This window comes from Eurosta solidaginis, chromosome 4 (genome assembly GCF_040869045.1).
Source record: "Eurosta solidaginis isolate ZX-2024a chromosome 4, ASM4086904v1, whole genome shotgun sequence".
Taxonomy (NCBI): Eukaryota; Metazoa; Arthropoda; class Insecta; order Diptera; family Tephritidae; genus Eurosta; species Eurosta solidaginis.
This window is the reverse complement of record NC_090322.1, coordinates 59237728-59260244: the sequence shown is the minus strand read 5'-3', so window position 1 is coordinate 59260244 and position 22517 is coordinate 59237728. Positions and strand designations below refer to the sequence as shown.

General features: G+C 36.4%; 1 long non-coding RNA gene and 1 pseudogene across 1 annotated transcript; one reads left to right on the top strand and one right to left on the bottom strand.

Moving 5' to 3' along the window:
• The first annotated feature begins 16082 nt into the window (after positions 1-16082).
• LOC137249846 (uncharacterized) lies at positions 16083-21416 on the top strand. The gene is made up of 4 exons (XR_010952568.1): positions 16083-16119; positions 16202-16237; positions 16314-16395; positions 20619-21416. It is a non-coding gene; the product is annotated as an uncharacterized lncRNA (long non-coding RNA).
• Positions 17038-18798, bottom strand: LOC137249845 (zinc carboxypeptidase A 1-like; annotated as a pseudogene).
• Positions 21417-22517: the final 1101 nt, after the last annotated feature.

Here is a 22517-nt window from a genome sequence, read left to right as displayed (position 1 = left end):
AGTTGCGAGAAGGCCAAAATCCATTTGAGTTGCCAGAGACAGCCTAATTAAAAATATTTCTTAATGTGGGTGTCTAAATATTTATAGTGTATTTGCAGTTACATTGCATACTATCGTAAAACAAAGAGGCTTTACGAATGGTATTAGACACCATTGAAGGACGCTTAACTCGCTCTAAAATTCTGCCAGTGCTGCAACTAGCAGCTATGTTACGATTTTTAGCTGAAGGACCCTATCAAAGACTAATTGGCAAGGTTTCTAGCATGATTGTAGGTAGAAGCACTGTTTCGCCGATTTCAGATGATGTACTTCGTGAAGCCCTACGCAATATCTGGATGTTTCTTCATAAATTCAGTAAAAATACTGTTTTGCATTGAATTTTTATGCTTTCCCCTATTAAGAATGAAAATATATGTAAATATACATTTATTTTTATAGAATAAACCTTTATTTACTTACATTTTTAGAAAATACTCAACTGCAGGAGAAATTGAACTATGAAAAATGAAATCCAACAGCAATTAACTGATTGGATTGTTTCCGATAGCAAAATCGATATTATCGGATTCTGTGACACCTAAAACCGATACTAATTCCAATTGGAACATTAAACCGATAACATTGGATTTCATGACAACAAGGTAATTTTTTTGTCGTTTTTAAATCCGATTCCAGTAACAATTGGATTCCATGACAGCCCTGATTATTTTTGTCTTGAAGAATATCTTTTGCATAAATAATTCACGATTGAGAAAATATGTGTATGTGAAAAAAATAAAATTTTTAATGAAAAGTAAAATTTCAACAAGTATAAAATTCATTATTCAATCAACAAATATATTTATAAAAGATTCAGAAAGCTGAATGAAAAATGATTATAAATTTTTGATCACCTAAAGTAAACACATTTCATTCAAATATGATTCCAAAATGTGATTAAAAATCTATATTCAGTTTTTGATCATCAAAGGTAAGCATATTTGATTCTTTTGTTGGTTTTTATGAAATTTTAAAAATTTAGTCATTAAAGGACTTCAAAAATGATTCCAAAAAGTGATCGAAAAATGCTTTTTAGTTTTTCGTCGTCAAAAGTATTCATATTTGATTATTTTTTTTTGTTCAATTTTATGATAACTCATTATTTAGTCAGAAAGAGTAATCAAATTGTATTGATATGTAGGGAAATTCAAAATTGAATCACCTAAATGCTGAGTGGTTGTGCCGAAGACGTCATACCTTTCATAAATGGGGCTGAACAATAATCTTACCCCGTTCGTAATCTCCAAATAATCGGATGTATAAGATAAGAAATATATAGTGAACAGATGTACATATCTAAATGATTTTTAAGATAAATATAAAATAAAAAATAATTTAAAAAAATTTTTTAAGTTAAACGGTTTTATTGAAAACAATACTTACATTAAGTAGTAATAATACTTAAAGATAGAAAATAATTAGGTAGATTCTAGGTACTAGTCATCACACTGCTCATCAGTCTAGGGCGTTGATCAGACAATTAAATAAAAGCGTTGGATGCGTCAAATTTCTATTGATAGTCATATACAAGACCAACTGAACCTTAATCAGGTTATGCTACGCCTCACATATTTAGAAATTTCACGCGCCCAACGCTTTTATTTAATTGTCTGATCAACACCCTAGACTGATGAGCAGTGTGATGACTTGTACCTAGGACCTACCTAATTATTTTCTATCTTTATGTATTATTACTACTTAATGTAAGTATTGTTTTCAATAAAACCGTTTAACTTAAAAAAATTTTTTTAAATTATTTTATTTCAAGTTTTTAGTCTTTATTTAATTGCTTATTATTTCTCATTCTATTTAGTTCATTTAGTGGCTCATTATAACAAGGACTCTTTCCTGACAATTTGTTACAACCTAAGTCCTCAATACATAATCATTCCAAAGACTTTACTCGACTATGCGCCACGTATGCTTGTCCCTCCTCCAACTCCAAAATATTTTGATGTCACTTCTACCGGACTGTATGAAATATTTGTTCCAAATATGAGCCAAATCGGCAATCATAGGTCGCTTTCTATTCTTACATGTATTATATGTTCCAAATATGAGCCAAATCGGACCACAAATACGAGTTTTTTGAATATCTCGATCCTTGCGCCAATAAAACCGTTTAACTTAAACAATTTTTTTTAATTATTTTATTTCAAGTTTGTAGTCTTTATTTAATTGCCTATTTTTTCTCATTCCATTTAGTTCATTTAGTGGCTCATTATAACAAGGACTCTTTCCTGACAATTTGTTATAACCTAAGTCCTCAATACATAATCCTTCCAAAGACTTTACTCGACTCTGCGCCACGTATGCTTGTCCCTCCTCCAACTCCAAAATATTTTGATGTCACTTCTACCGAACTGTATGCAATATTTGTTGCCAATATGAGCCAAATCGGGAATCACAGGTCGATTTCTATACTTGCATGTATTATGTGTTCCAAATATGAGCCAAATTGGACCACAAATGCGATTTTGCGAATATCTCGATCCTTGCGCCACCTAGCGGCGATATTTTTTCTTATTATTGCATTGTCATCGGGTTCTGAACTACATTCCAAGTTTCAAGCTTGTAGCTTATCGGGAAGTTACTTAAATTTTAATTACAAGATTCGTTCACAACGACCGTGCAGCCTGTCAACTTAAGCTAAATAAAACCGTTTAAAAATGGCAAAAAACTTCCTTATCAGAACGATCGGTTGTATGGGATATATAAGTTAGGATTTTACTACATTAAATCCTTAAAAAAAATATTTTTTGTGTACACGAAGTCCTACTTTATTCGTTCACTTTCAAATTAGAACTGATTTTACAATTATTATTAATTCTACTTTACAGCTAATTCTACATTTGTATGTTTGTCAGGTCACGTTGCACCTGCATGTGCTGGGAATATTTGCCGGGTTTGTTGTAGCAGCGTTATCATATTTTGGTAGCGCGTGTGATGTCGTTTGCCCATGGGAGACAATCAGGTTAAATGTTCGCCTTGTCAATTGATATTGCTGTGATGCAATAATTTTGTTATTGCAACGTTTGTTGTGTTAACTATCCCCCACTCAAGAATAAACGTCCTCGGTCATTAGAAGAACGGAAGATCATTGAAGTTGATGTAGGTCGGGATTTTATTTCTCTGGCTGGGTGAAACCCCTGTAGGAATTTCAGCTTGAGCTGCTTGGCTTTTTTCAATGTATTCAATACTAATTGATTTACGTGTATGGATGATAATTAATATACCCACCAGCGCTATGACGGTTACGATCGTCAGAGTCCCAATAGAAAATGTTGTCTTTCTCAAAAAATCAATTCGCTTTGTGTTGTTGATGTGTAGTTCTTGCAGAACTTCTAATGATAAAATGTCCATATGACCTTTTTCAGCTGGGGTTAGCCGCAGAACTGAAGGTATGGCTTCAAATGGTTGGGATGCAATATTTCTGTATAACTGATTATTTATTTTTACTGTTGAATTATAAAATTGGATAAGGTGTGTCCCATTAATTTCTTGTGGTGCCTCGTTAACTTATATCTGACCATTGAAGTTTTTTAGCAGGATAATGTCTGGTTGTACTTCTTCTACCACAGATATGTGCTGACCTGACATCGTAGAGCAACTCGAATTCAAACTATTTATCAATCTAGGTATACATTGATCTTCACTTAAGTCTACTAAATTATTTCTATTACATATTGATATTTCACTGTATATTTCGCATGGCTTACGAATGCCCTATGTTTTATTTTTACATTTCAAAATTTCATCGTATTGAATATTTATTGCAATATTATTTTGTTTTTGTACTGGCCTTAATATTACTTTCCTAAAAGTTTCATTACTTGTAAGTGGAATTTTTACCATATAGATAATTATCATTTCTTTACATAAAACATTTATTTTTGAAAATTCTAACGCTTCTTCTGCGTTGTTAAATGACATTTCTTCTGCCTTTAATTTTTCTAATGCTAATTTTACTTCCTGTTTGTTAAGTATTACAGTATTAAGGATATTTCCTTCAGCCCATTGTATGGCGTATTTTATATTTATTAATTCATCTTTTATTAACCTTATTTTACTTTGCAAATCTACTACAATTTCATCGATTATACTATTATCCTTACTTATTGCATTTAAAATTGAATTTGTCATTGTAGTAATATTGCTTAACCTTTTACTGAAAAGTTCATTTATTATCGTTTGTTTATTGTTATTTTCGTTTAGGTTCATCAGGTTGTTGTTAATGATTTCTAAGTCATCGTGGTCCGGTGATCCAGCCAGATATTTCCACGCAGTGCCTAGGATATTAATAGCTGTTTCTTTACGTAGTTTCTTGAATGGGTTAAGGGATTCAAGGATTTCTCTGATATGCGAGTGTGAATGTCCGTTTAGAATTGTAGTTAATTAATCTACCCGAAGAGGTTGGTTTAATATACCAATCAATCCACAATCTGTTATTTTTATTTATTACCAAATTGTCAAGATAGGGTAGCTCTCCATCTTTCTCTACCTCTACTGTAAATTTGATAGTGCTGTGGTATCCATTTAGCAATTTTAACATGATTTCTATTTCTGTAGATTTACAACCGCAAAAATATCATCCACATATTTTGTCAACAATCGAGGTTTGTTCTTCGCATCTGTTTCAAACTTCATAAGCAACTCTTCCATAACGATGTCAGCTATTACTGGGGAAGCTGGAGAACCCATGGGCATTCTTGTACGTTGCTCGTAAATCTTGTTGTTTTATTTGAAGTAACGGCTATCCTTGATGCAGGATTTAACCATGTTAAATAATAGTTCCTTTGTCAGCGATGTGTGTTCTTTTATGTCATTCCATCTTGAAGATATGATTTCAATGGCCACATCCACAGTGTTACGGTCTGCTGTTATGGTCTACGGTTACGATCCACTTGGGAGCGCTTTCGTGCGAAAACACCTAGTGACTGGTGATGGGACCAAAAAGTTGCGATGGAAAAGTATCGAAAGAAACAAGAAAAGATCGGCGATCGCTAGGAGGAAACAAGCTGTTTCCGGAAAAGGGGATCGAAAAAATTGACAGCGCCAGCAGGCAGGAAAAAAATTGCGGTAAGAAAAAATTAATTTTTCCTAAAAATTGCCCAAAATTCCGGGATAAAAAGCATTCCCACATAAAAGGAAAACCAATTGACAAACGCGTTAGCTGTTAGTTGTGGAAAAAAAGAGCATAAAACTGGGGCAACAGGAAAAGCGAAAAGACCAATTGAAGAAGCAGATCGTTTTCCCTTTTGACGTTGCTCTTGATGTTGCGTTTGCCGCAAGCGTGAAGAAATTGTAATTGGCAGGTGTTGGAATAATATACCATTGCCAAATATATTAAGTTAGCCCAATAACAACGACGGGCTTGTAATTGCTTTAATTTAGGGAAAAAGGGGGTAAACCCGATTATAATAACGAGTCTCCATCCCTTTTAAAGCCTCATGCACAAGCACCACCACGGTAAAACAATCGTTCAAATATTAATATATATACAAAGTGTATTCGGCACGAGGAGACAACTTCCGCGATTTCTGCGCATACGGAAAATCTTGCTTTCGTCGTAAGCTCGTTTAGGAGTCAATACCAATACGACCTTACTTCATTGCAATCATCATCATAATGTTAAGCAACGAATGGTCATGGTAATAATAATTGTCGTAGGCAAGAAAAAGGCCAACCACCACGTCAACAACGTAGCAATCCATTAAATTATCAAGCGGGAGGTAATGCTAACGGTGCGTATGCTCTAAACAACCTAACTATCAACAACAGGGTGGCTCTGAGACACCAGCTCTAACAACAACAACAGCAGGGTCCCGAACATAGGCCTGCTGCAACACTACGTACGACAACAACGACCGGAAACAGGGTGAGTTCGTTCCGTGACGCGGACTAGTTAGGAATATTATACCTTTAGTATTAGTTCCTTTTTGTGTGTACTTAATGCGGCCGTAAGCCTTAAAGAAAAAGGGGGAATGAAAGTTTTTTTTTCTTCTCGAAATTTGCTGCTTTTGTTTCCCGATACGGTCCGATGTACATATTGTCACGGATATTAGCATCACTAAGCTATACCATCACTAAGGCGATGCTAAGGCCATGCCAAGCAGTATTTACGTCAATAATCAAATCATGTGTACACATATATAAGGCAGCCCAGAGAGATATCACACACAGATGCATTTACTTATACGCCTATGTGTACTCGAGAGACTGTAAACTACAAACATTCACATCAATAATTCAATCATTATGTATCTACATAAACGAATAAATAATTGCGTCTACACATATGTACGTATACGAGCAGCGGAGCGGCAATGCACAAACACATGCATATATCTTATCTGAGTTGTCACAAGAGAGAGCAATAATTTGTGCACGTAGTTGTGGCTGGAGATTTTGTAGCCGAAACAAACTAGTAAGTTCTGGAAATCGAAGAGCCTAGAAGTATGCAGCGTAAACTATAAAAGCGGGGCAGGCGAGTAAGAAGTAATTCAGTTTGAGTTGAGCTATCAATCAGTTTGCTTAAGCACGCGATCTGGCGGCCAATAGTAGAGTTTCATTTGAGTTATTAATCAGTTTGGTTATTAAGCCAGCGAGTAGCAAAGTATAAGTGTAATTGTGAAGTACTTTAATAAAGGCCATTTTTCCATCATTCAATATTGGAGTTATTTATTCAACAGTTTAGTGATTCGAACTTAGCAGAGGATTGCAAATAAGAGGATTTGCAGCAAATTCGTTACAATTGGTGTCAGAAGAGGAATTGTTGAATAAATTCCAGCAGACAACAAGGACATGGCAAAGTTCAGTGAATTGAAGATCCAGCAACTGAAAAAGGATTTGGAGAACCGTGGATTAAATACAACTGGCAATAAGATCGAACTTCAAGCACGGCTACGAGAGGCAATGGAAGCAGAAGGAATTGATGTGGACGAGTATATCTTTTATCCTGATGGGGACGAGACAACAGCAAAAATTGAAAAGAAAAATGAAACATCGCAGACAGTTACTAGCACAGACTTGAACATGATTTTGGCTGCAATATCTGCTCAAACATCGACAATGTCATCTCAATTGGAAGAACAGAAAACGTATATGTCATCACAGATGGAATCCCAAGAGACACGAATAACATCGAAGATGGAAGAACAGAAGACGTATATGATATCCCAACTGGAATCGCAGGAAACTCGTATAACATCACAATTGGAAGAGCAGAAGACATATATGGCATCCCAGCTGGAATCACATGAGACACGTATTTCATAAATGTCGACACAGATTACACCAAATATGGAAACACAACTGAAAGAACAAGAGGCGCGTATATCATCAAAACTCGAAGCGCGTATGGACGAGAAAATAACGAAGTTTGAAGAAAAATTCGAGGCAGAGGTGGATGCGTTGAGAGGTAGTATACAGGAATTGCAACTTAATCGGCCGGCTGCTTCAGCGAGTAATACGAAGGTAAAAACTCCATCTTTTGACGGTTCTGTTCCTTTCCAGGTCTTCAAGCTACAGTTTGAGAAGACCGCAGCAGTGAACAACTGGAATGCGGAAGATAAAGTTGCTGCACTGTTCGTGGCATTGAAAGGGCCAGCAGCGGAAATCCTACAGACGATTCCCGAAGGAGAGCGGAACAATTATGAAGCATTGATGGCTGCTGTAAAACGACGTTATGGAAGCGAGCATAGAAAACAGATATTCCAAATTGAGCTGCAAAACCGCTACCAAAAAGCAAATGAGACATTGCAGGAGTTTGCTTCAGATATTGAAAGATTGGCTCATCTTGCAAATGCGGACGCACCCGTGGAATACACTGAAATGGTAAAAATCCAGAGTTTCATAAATGGCATACGGGACGTGGAAACGAAGTGGGCTACATATGCGAATCCAAAACTAACGTTTGCTGAAACGGTATCGCATGCACTGACTCAGGAAACAGCCTCACTTTTGAGTAAGCCAACGTACAAGGCTCATCGCGTGGAAGTGGAAAAGCCAGACTGGGTAGACACAATTTTGGGAGCACTGAAGGGATCTCAACGGAATAATGCCGGAGTTATTAAATGTTTCAAGTGCGGCAACCCAGGTCACATTGCACGTCATTGCGATCTTGGTCCTAATAGTTCCAACAATGTGGGTGGCCGTAAACGCAAAGCTGGCGGAAATGAGCAAGAGCGTGTCGGATGTAAAGAGCGAAAACTTGCCCCGGCTATTGAATGTCCTTTGATATCTGTGTCGCAGATTGGAAGGAAATCAAGCAGTCTTACCATCAGAGGGAATGTGGATGGTAAAGAGCGGGTACTGACTGTAGATACGGGGGCATCTCATTCCTTGATTCGATCTGATTTGGTCTACAGGAGAGTAAAGTCATTACCTGGAGCAAGGTTGCGTACGGTCACAGGCGAGTATAATGAAGTCCAAGGCTAAGTGCTATGTGAGGTATTAATTGGAAAAGTCATGGTTCTACACAAATTCGTTGTGGCGGAGATCGTTGATGAAGTCATATTGGGAGTGGACTTCTTGGTTGACCATGACGTCAGGATCGATATGCGGAGGAAAATTATGCGCTATAAGAACCAGGACATACCACTTAACTTTAGTTTGGAAAAAGGGTTCAGCAGTAATCGGGTACTGGTGGAAAAGACTCGACAAAGACCACGAAAGTCAAAGGCAAAGGTTGATAGATCGAATGGGCCAAATAAATCAAAATCAAAAGTACCTGCGAGAGAAACACTGGCATTGAAAAAACCTAAACGACGCAGAAAAACGAAGCAACGAATTTCCGAGAAAGAATGCGAGGGTAGTTTCAAGCCAGAGCGCACTACTGTTGTGAAATGTGGGAACGATACTGATTATGCGAAGCCAATCCGTCAAGCGCAAGCTCTACGAAGTAGTTCATTTGCCAAACAACAGAGTGTGAAGGAACGAACCAAGGTATTGAGTGGTCGGATGAAACACAGGTACCATGAGAACAATAATTCGAAAGGTTTCTAGGCGGGATATTTGGTACTGTTATACAACCCTCACCGGCGGAAAGGTGTTCCATTAAAATTTCGGTGCAGTTGGGAAGGCCCGTACAAGGTTGTGAAGAAGATCAGTGATACCATCTACCGCATACAAAGCATTGAGAAACCACGGAGTAGAAGAGTGGTACATTTGGCGATGCTAGCAGCGTTTAGATCGAGAGATTTGTCTGATCGGGACGATCAGACTTAGGTGGAGGGCAGTGTCACGGATATTAGCATCACTAAGCTATACCATCACTAAGGCGATGCTAAGGCCATGCCAAGCTATATTTACGTCAATAATCAAATCAAGTATACACATATATAAGGCAGCCCAGAGAGATGTCACACACAGATGCATTTACTTATACGCCTATGTGTACTCGAGAGACTGTAAACTACAAACATTCACATCAATAATTCAATCATTATGTGATAAATGATTAAATAATTGCGTCTACACACATGTACGTATACGAGCAGCGGAGCGGCAATGCACAAACACATGCATATATCTTATCTGAGTTGTCACAAGAGAGAGCAATAATTTGTGCACGTAGTTGTGGCTGGCGATTTTGTAGCCGAAACAAACTAGTAAGTTCTGGAAATCGAAGAGCCTTGAAGTATGCAGCGTAAACTATAAAAGCGGGGCAGGCGAGTAAGAAGTAATTCAGTTTGAGTTGAGCTATCAGTCAGTTTGCTTAAGCACGCGATCTGGCGGCCAATAGTAGAGTTTCATTTGAGTTATTAATCAGTTTGGTTATTAAGCCAGCGAGTAGCAAAGTATAAGTGTTATTGTGAAGTTCTTTAATAAAGGCCATTTTTCCATCATTCAATATTGGAGTTATTTATTCAACAGTTTAGTGATTCGAACTTAGCAGAGGATTGCAAATAAGAGGATTTGCAGCAAATTCGTTACAATATGTACACCTGCAAGTAAATTCACAGCTGCAAAAGATATTAACACATATTGCTAGCTATTTTCTTCTGTAACACGTTAAAGAAATGATTAACGAAAGTCAAAAATGTTTTGGCAAGAGATTGGAAAATCTTAAGTAGACACTTCTGCAAACTTTGCGAGTACGCATTTTCACATTTTCTTCCATATAGAAATAATTTTCCAATCATAAGCTAAAGTTTCAATAATAATTTCAAAAATCATCGGGAATTCGGTTAGACTACAACCTTATAATGCCAGCCTAAAATTAGTGAGTTACAAAAAACCTGCATACTCAAACATTTCAATAAGGTTCTAAAGTAAAATTTCGATTTTTTTTCCAAAATGATTTAGAAGCTGGATTACAATTCATCCAAGTTTTTCTTAATAAAAAAAAAAGGAGGAAGAAAATGAATTTGAATTTGCAGATAATCTTTGGTGCTAATTTTTAATTCGGAAGTGTACGCCAACTTGAGCTGAAACTTATTTGCCGTCTTTCAGTGAGTTTTACAGCTCCAGCTCACGCTCAATTCTCACGGGAATGCTCTGGATCATTGAGAGACTTGAGAAGCAGATGTCGTGAAATTTCGCACACGTGAAATGTGATACGCAGATGTCGCCGCTGTTTTACATTTAACTCATACGGCGAAAGGCTAAGCAGCGACATCTATTTTTGAAAAAGTAGGTATATTATAGGCCGCGTTGCCAACCTAAAAATAAGTAATTAACAAATTATCTGGTTCACAAATTGAACCAGACTTCTATCTGGATTTATCTGGCTCAAATCGTTGTTGTTGCATTTACATGCAAAATTATTTATCTGGCTCAGGATTTTGCCACCGGATGATAGCTATTGTAAAATTTGGTCATTGAAAAAGGTATCAATTGGTGAATTGCGCTGTTAGTTAATGCGTGTAGAGATACCTAGTAGTGATGGAACGATATTTCGCTATTGGTGATTGCATCGCCGCTATTGACAAATCGCTAATAGCTATAGCTATTGCAATCCAAATATATCAGTGATTGGCGATTTTCCTTCATTCGATTCTTTTGAATGACAATCACCTTTGTCAGAATATCGCCAATAGCGATTGGCGATTTTCCTTCACCATGAAATTCTAATACTAAGAGTGATAGCGGGGATGCAATCATCGATAGTTAAATATCGTTCATCACTACTCATCTGTGTTCTTTACTTTCCGACTGAGTAAAAAAGTTTATTGGATACAAAAAGGAATAGTTTTCTCGAAAATTGGAAATAATATACTTTTACAAAAGTTTGCCAGCTATTATCGAAAAATGGAGATAGTTGTCTTAAGAACTGCACAACGAAAAAATAAGGGCGAAAAAAGTGTGTTTTTGTGCAGAGAAATTGTGAAGACGGCGAAGGGAATAAAGCAAACTTGTGCAAAAACAATTTCGACGACGAAGTGATGTGCAATAATTGCAAAAAATGGTTTTGCAATGGGCGTGGAATCCCAAATTGTTAAACTTTCGGTGAGGGCTAAACATAGGGAAGTCACCCTACATTCTGAAGGTCCACTTGGAGAAACAGTACTAAAAATGTTACTCGTGTGGCGTACGTAATGTATTTGTATTAGGATTCATTTCCAGCACAGGCTGAATCTATTGTAGTGTTGTTATGCTGCTAAGCTGAAAATGGAGTAAATATTAAAAGGTGTATTTAAACGAATAAATTTAAATTTTAGTCAACCATGTGCAGCGCAAAACTCTTTGAAAAATATGAATTGGGATCAAGAAAAATGGAAGCCACTTATAACTGATCGTTCGTTTTTGCCGTAGTTGGTTAAGGTGCCTACAGAGCAAGAGCAGTGGCGTGCACGACAAATATCAGCAGCACAAATAAACAAATTAGAGGAATTATGGAAGAAAAATATTGATGCAACATTTCAGGATTTAGAGAAGCCAGGTATAGATACTGAACCATCACAAGTGCGATTGCGTTATGAAGATGGTTATCAATACGAGAAAGCTTTTGGTCCACTTGTGCGGCTAGAAACAGAATACGATAAAAATTAAATAAAATCGCAAACACAGGAGGGTATAGAAATAATATGGGACATTGGCCTAAGCAACAAAACAATAGCATATTTTACGCTTGCTAAAACTGATTCGGACATGAAACTAATGCATGTGTTATTCATAAGTTAATACTTCTAGGCTGTAGCCGTTAACAGTTGCATAAAATTTGTGTTTTTGATGGAAAAATAAAAGAATTATAGAAACATATATCACTCGTCTTATTGTAAACAGATTAACTCAAAACTTAAGTTTTTTGGGAGAATGCAATTCAAGCTTTGTCATATGGTTGAATTCTCTGGCTAATTTCTAGGGCACTGAAGTGGGTGGCTAATTTTCTGCTAAAGAATAATTTTATAATAGTTTGAAGAATTTGCTATATTTTTCCTCTGTATTTTTCATTAAAAATTGATTCACTTTACCACACAAATATTATGCAGCCAAATACAACTTTCAGAATAAATTCATACGGAGTATTTCTGAATACATCGGTGTAGTATAATATAGTAAATAAATCATGTTTTTATGGTGTTACATATACAGATTTATTTCGGGTGGATCATCTTACATTTAAAAATCCAAGCATTTTCAATTAGCAAAATTTATAAAACAAAGATGCATAGACATCTATTTCAACTAGTTTCATCTCATTCAGTGTAATACGAGACTGAACATATTATCGTAAGCCAGTTAATAATATATATCGAAACATCACAGAAAATTAGAATTTCACATTACATCAGTTTACAATAAAAAGGTACATATTTTGTCTTCTATATTCTGTATACTAAATTAAATTAATGTATAACATTCAATCTACTCCGGTAAACAAACTTAAACATTCATTTTTAATATCCAAGTATACAAATAATTGCAGATTCGCTTATCAAAGATAAATGAAAGCGATCGCCATAGCTGTAAAAAATAGCCATATCTATATTCACTGATAGCTCAAAATCGCTGTATCGCCCATCATATCTTCTGCATAGAAGCGCTTGTTAAAATAAAGCGATCGCTATAGCTATACAAAATAGCCGTGATTCAAAAATAGCCATATCTATTTTCACTGATAGCTCAAAATAGCCAAATCGGCCATCACTAATACCTAGCCATGTAGTATGTAGTAATTAAGAGTGAAGAAAATTAATCTTCAAAGTCGCAAACACCAAAATTATATGCAATTATATTTTAAGAAAATATGCAGGATCATTTTAAAATCTCATTGTCATTGTTATATAAAATAATAATAATAACATGATGCACGACCATATAGCCTATAAGCAAGAAAACAAATCTAGATTAAACCCAGGATCTATTAATATATACCTCTTTATATAAATTTTTCTTTGATAAAGCGAATGTCCATAGCGTTACTAGAGATATTTTCAATAGACCCACCTGGAAAAATAAATTGAATGTATTTTTTTTTAAGTTACATAAATATCGTGTTCAGATCACGTAAAACGAAACAATGAAACAACAGAAACCAAAAAACAAGAACTACATGTATTTGGGTATAGATTAAGGAAAATATGTATACAAATTTACACGAATAATACCCAGCTCAGCTTCAGTACTAAGTTTGTCCTAACAAAATTTTATTACCAAACTTATTTTTAGCGCGTGCTATTCGAATACGAGTAAATTCTCTGATTTTCAAAAGTTCAAAAAAAAAAAAATATATTTTGTGCTAAATTTGTTCTAAAATTTTTGTATTGTCAAATTGTCTTAGAGCATGCTATTCACATAAATATGCTCCATATTTGAGGTGCGGTATAAGTACTAAAAGGTTCTAGAAAAAAAATTGAATTTTACTAGCCATAACATTTTTTTCTTAAATAATTAAGGAAATGAATTGTCAATAAATTTGAGTTATAAATGGGAATGCTGGCAGTCCTTTTTATTTAGAAGGCACTTGGTAAAGCAGGTAAGGGGCCACCGAAATTTAGGTGCGTCGGTGGCCATGGATTTTGAGGGTGGAATCAGCACCGATGTCGCATCAACACCCGCGGCGCTCCTATGTATATTCGGCCTCTTTTTGTTTTCTCTTAATTTTTCAGCGTCTTTTTTTGATTTTTGATGTTAGCGTTAGTAACCGGCCATGTCCGGTTCGGTAATTATTTTTGCGTCGTTTTTTTTTGAATTTTGAATTTTAAAATTTTTGAATGTTAACGGTCTGTCCGTGGCATCCGGTTCGACCGGATGTCGTTTTAATTTTTATTGATAAGCGTTTTGAGTCGGTCTCTGCGCTTCTGTCGGTTTTTTTTTTTTATTTGACAGCTGTTAGTTTTGATAGGCATGATATGACTTTTTTCTGATTATGGCGCAGGAACAGTAAGGTTGGAAAAGACGCGCCCCAGCCGACAATGACTAGCCACTGTGCACCACCACATCATGCCGACCGCCTTCCTTACTGCTTCCACCGAAAATGCGAATCCATAACAACAGGTATGCTAGGGAACAAGGAGACCACATCGAACGACACTACACTTTCATCATTATAAATATATATGCCTTTAATCTTATCTTTTAATGCGGACGAATCTTTGACATTATATTTGGACGATGTATTTAAATTTCTTTGAATTTGGACTACATATTTGCATAAGTTGTAAGACGGAGCGTCAATGGACGAACAAATGGGTCGAAGCGGTATGCCATCTTTATGTATTTTCGGCAAACCATATATTCTAGGAGGGTTTGCGTTTTTGCATGTAAGGAAATTCTTTTCTTTCAAATCGATAGAACCAATATTAAACATCTTTTGGACTATTTCGTTGTTCCTTTCTTGTAATTTATTAGTTGGATCGCGTTTCAGTACCCTGTACGTTGAAATGTCGTTAACTAACATTTGCATCTTTTGGTCGTATTCTGGTTTACCCATGACCACTGTGACATTTCCCTTATCGGCGTTAAGCACGAGCAGATGCTTATTGTTTTTAAGAAACCTTTTTGTTTTCCGTACGGTCTCATGTACGAACCTGTCTGTCGCTGAGACTTTGTTTTTGCTAATGTGCTCCTGTATTAGGGTCGTCAAATTATTTCTTTCTATTTCTTGGGTTTCTTTATCTTTCAAAGTTTGTATGATATTCTCGCCGTCTGTTATGATTTGAAAGAGGGGGAATATCGACCAAATAAATATATGAATATTAACATAGTGTTTTATTCAAAGCAAGGCCTCGAGCTCACAAAATCCTACATTTTTTAAATAAACAAAGCCATCAAAAATCAAAAATTATTTCTTATTTTTTTCAATAATTGTTTGCTTTTTGTAGCGACGTTCGAAAGTAGCTTCGTGTGCAGATCTTAAGGCGTAGAGACACTTCGGTCAGTGTCAAACTAGCGTGGAACCCAGGGGAACCTGCGTGGAACATGAGTTTTGACACTGAACGAAGTGTCAAAATTACTGGGGTTGCTTTGTCGAAAGCGACGCAGGGAAACAAAAAAGGGATCGGAATATCAGATATGGGTTGCTGTGATGGTAAATTTTTTTGAACGAATTTAGTAGGAAATTTTAAGTGCACCCATATGGGTCCTACAGAAAATTATAAAAAAGTCTTCAATTGGCGTATCTGAGGACGCGTAGTTATTCCAGTATTAAGAATATAAGCACGGGTGCTAAGTTTTTCTACCCGTTCAAAAGTTCTCTGCGAAAAACAGTTTGAAACCGAGGTCGGCTGCAATAACCTGTCCAAAAATGTGGAAAGAGAAATGGAAAGACGCGTTTTGTCCTGTTATCAATAGTCCAAAGGCGGAAAAGTATTCGAATTATTGGAAGCGAGGCAAAACGCGTCTATTAATACCTCCCCCGACGGTTTTGGTCGTGTTTTGGCAATCGTCCCCGGTAATAAAGTACCACAATTTGTTAATTAAAATTGTCCAAAACATATGGATTTTAAAGAGAGATGTAATTAAGTGCTCCTTTGAAAATAAATAAGGATATTTCTTTGTAATCTTAAAATTGAGGAATGAGGGCTTCTTTTGAATTTTTGCTGAGAATGATACTTTTTGCAATCATCCCTGTACGCAAATATATGTATGGATATTTGCAAGAAGTTATTTTAAAACAAAATTTCTGTGGATATCGTGAGTTTTTAACCAATTATTTTGATTTATAACAATTATACTTCCTTCTACGCAATAAACTTTATATAATTCTCTATTTCAGTAATTGCTGTACAAAAAGAGTGAAGAAACCAACTTGGTAAGTAGCATTTCAGTATAATTTACAAGTTATATATATGTGCATACATCTAACTAATCCATTTGATTATTTCCAGAAATGCCGGATCACTGTTTTATTTTGGGATGTGGATTAGGAGTCCCCCGGTACCCTTTTCCGGCGGAGGATGAAATGCCCAGGTGAGTACAAAAAACTTTGGTAGCGTTTTACAAGTCGGTGCCACCACCTTATTTTTTATCAAAAATTATCGGTAATTCTATACGACAGCATGACACTGCTAATACGCGTCCAAAAATGTCGAAAGAGGTGTCAAAAGACGCGTATTAATCTCGACAAAAATAATCCGAAACCGGAAATATTTGTAGTTGAAATTGATGATTTTCATGTGGTTGTTGTAATGTTGTTCCCACAAAAAAAATTGTGAACATAAGTGTTTTGTGCGGACATAGTTTTGGTCTCCAAACTGGTATTGGACCCACCCAGGGTAATTTTTTATAAGCGCGGCCGAAGGTCGCCAATGCAGAAAGGTGTTCCGCGCAAAAATACTATGGATACCACTCCCGGTTTCGGAGGGACCCGCGGGTAATTTTCGGTTGATCGGTTTTTCGTTAAAAACTTTTGAACGAGTTAAAATTTTTATTTTCCGGTTTCGGATTATTAATACTGATGTCAAGACGCGTGGTTTGATATCTCTCTCAATATTTTTGGACGCGTATTAGCAGTGTCATGCAGTCGTAATGAATTACCAAATTATCAAAGGTGGTATTGAAAAACGCGTCTTGACCTCTGTTTTTAGAAGCGAAAATGTAAATTTTCAAAAGATGTAAGCAAAAAATCGGTTCAAATTCTCATGTGGTATTTGTAATTTTGATGATTTTGTGGTACCCACAAAAAAACACTGTGGGTAATAAAAGCTAGCCTAAATTTATAATGTCTTAGTTTACAAATTACTTATTGTTTATATGTTATTGTAATATTATTGAACTTTTCGCTCTTGTTCTGTTGCTGTTTTGACTAGCACTGTAAAATAATTTTCCCAAATTGTTGTGCTAGGAAAAATTTAATAAAATACAAAAGTGTTTTGCGCGGATATGGATTTAAAAAAAAAAAAATGAGAGCCAGCACTGGGCAAGCAATAAAACAAAAAGAAAGTAAACAAGCGTTTCCCAAGGCGGCTGCCGTGGTGTGATGGTAGCGTGCTCCGCCTACCACACTCAATGCTCTGGGTTCACACCCCGGGCAATGCAACATCAACATTCATTAAAAGCATTGATTGAAGTTGTATTTTAGAGCGGTTTAATTCATCTTTGCTTGGTTCAATAGCCATATTAATAAGTTCACTTGTAATAAGCTCATAATTTGTAAACCTGCCTCCGTTGTTGTGTAGGCTGCTGCTTAAACCCATACTGATGCCATTGTGATTGTTGTTAATCGATTTACAAGCATTATTATTATGTATTTTATTTAGTTGCTTATTTGGTTTAATAAGAGAAATAAGTATAACGCAGAGCAAGGATTAACGGCAGGTATATATGTATACCAGCTAATGAAATAGAGGATACAGCCAAAGAGGCATTTGTTGTAATAAAAACAATTATGGAAGGTGCTACCGATAAAGGGTATTTCAACTAAAGCATTGAAATGCATTTACCTTTAATTATATGTACACATATATATATATATACAGCCTCTTTGGCTGTATCCTCTATTTCATTAGCTGGTAGTACAAACATTTCCGGACTATCAGGACGTCCTCGCAGCTCGAAATTATAAGCAATTGGCACTTTCATCCTGCTATATGCCCAATCCATGCTGCCACCACTGGATGGATAAATTGTTTCAATCAAACTGCCACTAGTATGATTACTACCCGTCAATTCACGTATACGTCCAGCAGAATTGCGCACAGACTCTTGCAAATCATCATAGTTTGCAATATGCTTTTTGGTGTAACCATATGGAAACATTATCATTTGCGAATATCAATGTAGGGCAATGCATGTTCTAATTTTCTCCTTGTCCACATTTGAAGATATAAAGTCTATAAAGCGTTAGGTTTCCATTTGACTACCAGCACTGGCACCAGAGTATTCATAACGACAAGGATCACCACTAGCGCCAGTGCTATTCCAATGATCAGGGTAGTTACTATTTAAATAAACACCGCGATAGGTGCCAAATAATTGCCGATTCTTAGGCCACATGCGATCATGTTCAAAAGTATATTTGTACCAATCCGTATTGGTGCAAGGGAATATAATCCAATTATAGTTGTTTGCCAATTTTTCTACATTCCTTTCTTTGGATGTCAATAGTTAATTGCTTATATACGTAGCTGCTGCAGGGGCGATCCATTCGCGTGCATGAATACCGCTCTCGATGAATATTGCTTTATTTGAAGCATTGTACGACAACTTCATGCCCTTTATGGGAACACCTTGCGTACTATTACCCATGTCAACAAGTGAAAGATCATTAGGATGCTGTTCCACCATATATTCCAACCATGCATAGATCGTTTGCAAATGAAAAAAAGTGTTTCCAATCGAATGCAGAAAGGGTGTCAACAGATAATACTGTCTTCATATTATGATTGATTTTCTCTTGAAAGTTGTGTCTGAAAAAAAAATTTATTACAATTTAGCGCACACTTAGGCTATAACTCACCAAGACATGATGTTTCACAGCATACGTATGCAATGAGTCCGCAAAGTCAGCCACCTTGTGCGCAGCAACCAATAATGAAAGCTTCTGGCCCACTTCTCGAGCATGTCCTATAAAATTCAAGCTATCACTTTGCTCGTCTACTTTTTGGAATAGATCGACATGCTGGTCTGTATCTATTTCAATCTTGTAGACACGGTAGTGATCATACAGAGCGATATCTTCATGCGATTCCTTAAAATCGTTATTGGCACAGTGCGTCGAAAATGAATCCCATGCGCTGACATGTTCGGAACTATAGTGATCAGCACGAAGAATATGCGCACACTCTCTCTTCTCTAGTTTGAATATATGTATGTATTTAAGTACATTCTTTTGCCAACAAATATTTTCTGTGGTATGTTTGGCTTGCTATTATCAGTTTTTTTATATGTATAATACACTGGATCACTGCTGCTGGATCTAATATTCTGCTTTACATTCGCACGAACGAAAAAGATAATAACTGAACGATAACATAGTTTACTTGACTCCAAAATCACTCGCATATTTTATTCATTAATCTTTGCGTGCTACCCGGCAAGCATCTGGGTTGGTACATGGTCAAAAAAAAAATATTTCGTGAATCACAGTATTCTGAGCACTTTCCACTCGTACATAACCGGGTGGGGTTATTAAGCAACAATATTCTTTACTTTAGCTCACAACTGCCAAAACTCGTCCAAAAAAGACGCGTTTTGAACCTAGGACCATGAATTGAAAATTGTATTTCTGTCAGAAGATATTTCCAAAAACCCGAAAAAATTCCCCGGAGCGCTCCGAAACCGGTGGTAGGATCCATAGTATTTCTGTGTTGGCGGCCCTCGGCTGCGCTTATAAAAAATAACCCTGGGTGGGTCCAACACCGGTTTCAAGACCAAAACTATATCCGCGCAAAACACTTTTGCGCACAGTTTTTTTTTGTGGCTACAACAAAATAATCAAAATTACACCAACCACATGAAAATTGCAATTTTGTTTGCAAATATCTCCGGAAAGTTATACAATTTTCAATTTCCGCTTTCGGATTCGTGTTCCTGGGTTTTTTGACACCTCTCTCGATATGGCCGAGTTTTATATTGGACGTAAAGTTATATCGGCAAGTAATCTTGTCGCTGATTCAATAGCTCTGCTATCTATATTTGCTGCATAAGTGAGAGTGTCTCGTGAACTTTAACAATCACATATACCACCATTTTTTCAAGCTCCTTCAAGGCTGCATCTTTATTTGGAAATTTGTCGGTAGACTATAAAAATTTTAATGAAATAAAGGTCTGCCATTATATATTGTTTACTTACATTAAACGCTAACTTTTCTAAAAAGTACGAAGCACCGTTTGGATATGTAACTTCTTAACAAGGGCCTGAGTCAATTACGAGCCAGACAGTGCAAAATTCCCGAACCTTGGTGCATTTCTTGGTGCAACTCTCAAAATGCATTTGTTTTAATCTACAATCCACAACAATCAATATCTATAAGACATTTTATTGTAAACAAGCAAGAACACGAGAAATTGTTTTTCTTCGTACATGGTTGCTTTTTCTGTACTTCGCCAACTTAAAACAAATTTTATAAAGTTATCAAAAAAATTTAAGAAAACATGAACATTTTTTACACAAACTATATCTCTTGTAAGAATTTACTATAAATTATAGTTTTTAAAAACTTAATTCCAATATTTCAACATTTTTTACGCAGTTTTCTTTGGCAGCCAATACGCGTTTTTTGTACCTATGAAGTAAGACAGTGCCAAATCATGCCAAATAGCATCCACAAAAAAATGAACAAGAACAAGCATTTTCATCAGGTGAGCGTGGCTGTGTATGTGCGTGCTGCTACATATCCTACTTCCCTACAAGAATCGCTGATAGTTTTACTAATACACTCACACTTGTAATTGACAATGCTGATCCTGCGATGACGTAAATATTGATACTCAAATTTATGTATGTTCCTTTGATCGCTCACGCATGTCCGCATGTTCCCAACGACAGCCTATAATCATGAAAAAGGACTCAAACTGGGAAAGCTTCGGACACCTGGTACAGAACAAAAGAACATACAGCAGATACCATTATGAATGTGAGACAGATACATAATTCTCAACGGAATTTTATGTATGCGAGAACAGTTTATCCGATTTAATCATGTTGTCACTACTGACTGTCATATGACAATCAAATGAGTATCACGGTTGTTTTGTTATTTTTCAAATGCCGCCATTTTCAACCGACGAAAACCATATAAAAAATAAGTTTAAAAAATGAAAAAGAGAGCATTTCAAAGCTTCATGCTAAAAGAAAATAATGTTAAAAAATACCAAAAGCTGTCTGAATGTATGGGGTGCACTAAAAAAATTGATACGCGAAAAATAATAGTGGTTAGTGGTGATTCATTTTTAAATGTGTTTCCGCATGAGGAAAGCGCTCTTCTGTTGTTTTGTTATTTTCTGAATTTAAATTGAACATTCTGAGCTCGAATTCTTATAAAACTATTTATTTTAAACAAATAAGAAACACGTATGCTTTTATCATGTACAAATTTAAAAACGTAATGAAATAAAGTAAATAAAAAGCAAAAAGCATTGTTTCATTTTTGGCGGAATATAACAATGGTCATTTATGATAGTATAACAGTCAAACCTGATATCTACAGTAAACTATCATTTATGACACTTTTTGATAGTTAAAGAGTCAGCACTGATCCAGGAAAAGGAATGAGAGTGAGCAGTACGGCTATATACTTAATCAGTAGGCGATGTTGGTGTATAAGAAGGAGACAAAAACTCACACGTACACAGTTGTTTACATCACATTTGCGCAAGTCCCCTTAAGTTTGTGATAGAAAGTTTGTATGAGGCGCTGATCGTTAGGTTGACATTGCTGACAATCAAATGAAGCGCCCTTTTCTCGAATCTTCCCACCTAAATATTGTTCGCGACCTTGCGCTTTTCTTAGCATCTTCAGATGGTCGGCTGATTCCAATGACATACAGATCGGCCATTTCACCTGAGAGTAGATCTACTGGGATTTTCCCGGATAAAACATGGATCGCGTCGTCGGACACCGTCCGATAAGCACATGCTATTCGTATAGCAGTAATACGGTAGGCTGCTAGTATATCTTTTTGGTGGACCATTTTAGATCTGTGCCTTATGCATATAATATTATAGACCTGGTTACGTTGGATAATAGCTGACGGGTAGCTTCGCTTGGGCCGCCGATGTTGCGCATTATTCGCGTTAGGGCTCCACTAATTCTAGAAACTTTCTCCCCCACCGCCCTGAAGTGCCCCCTAAAAGTTAGTTTTGAGTCAATGATTACTCCTAGATATTTCAAGGAGGGCTTTGGATTTATTTGATAATCTCCTATGGTTAGGACCAACTCATCCACAGTCCGCTTTGAGCTCATCAGAACCACTTCTGTCTTATTGCTAGCCATCTCCAGCCCCATGTTCGCCAACCATTCCTTTATTCTTCCCACGGCGTCATTACATAATGCTTGGAGCAGATCAAGTTTCTTGGCCACTGCTACTACGACAATATCTGCATAGCCGACAGTTTCCGTGCCTCCGGGAAGGTCGATTTGTAGCACCCCG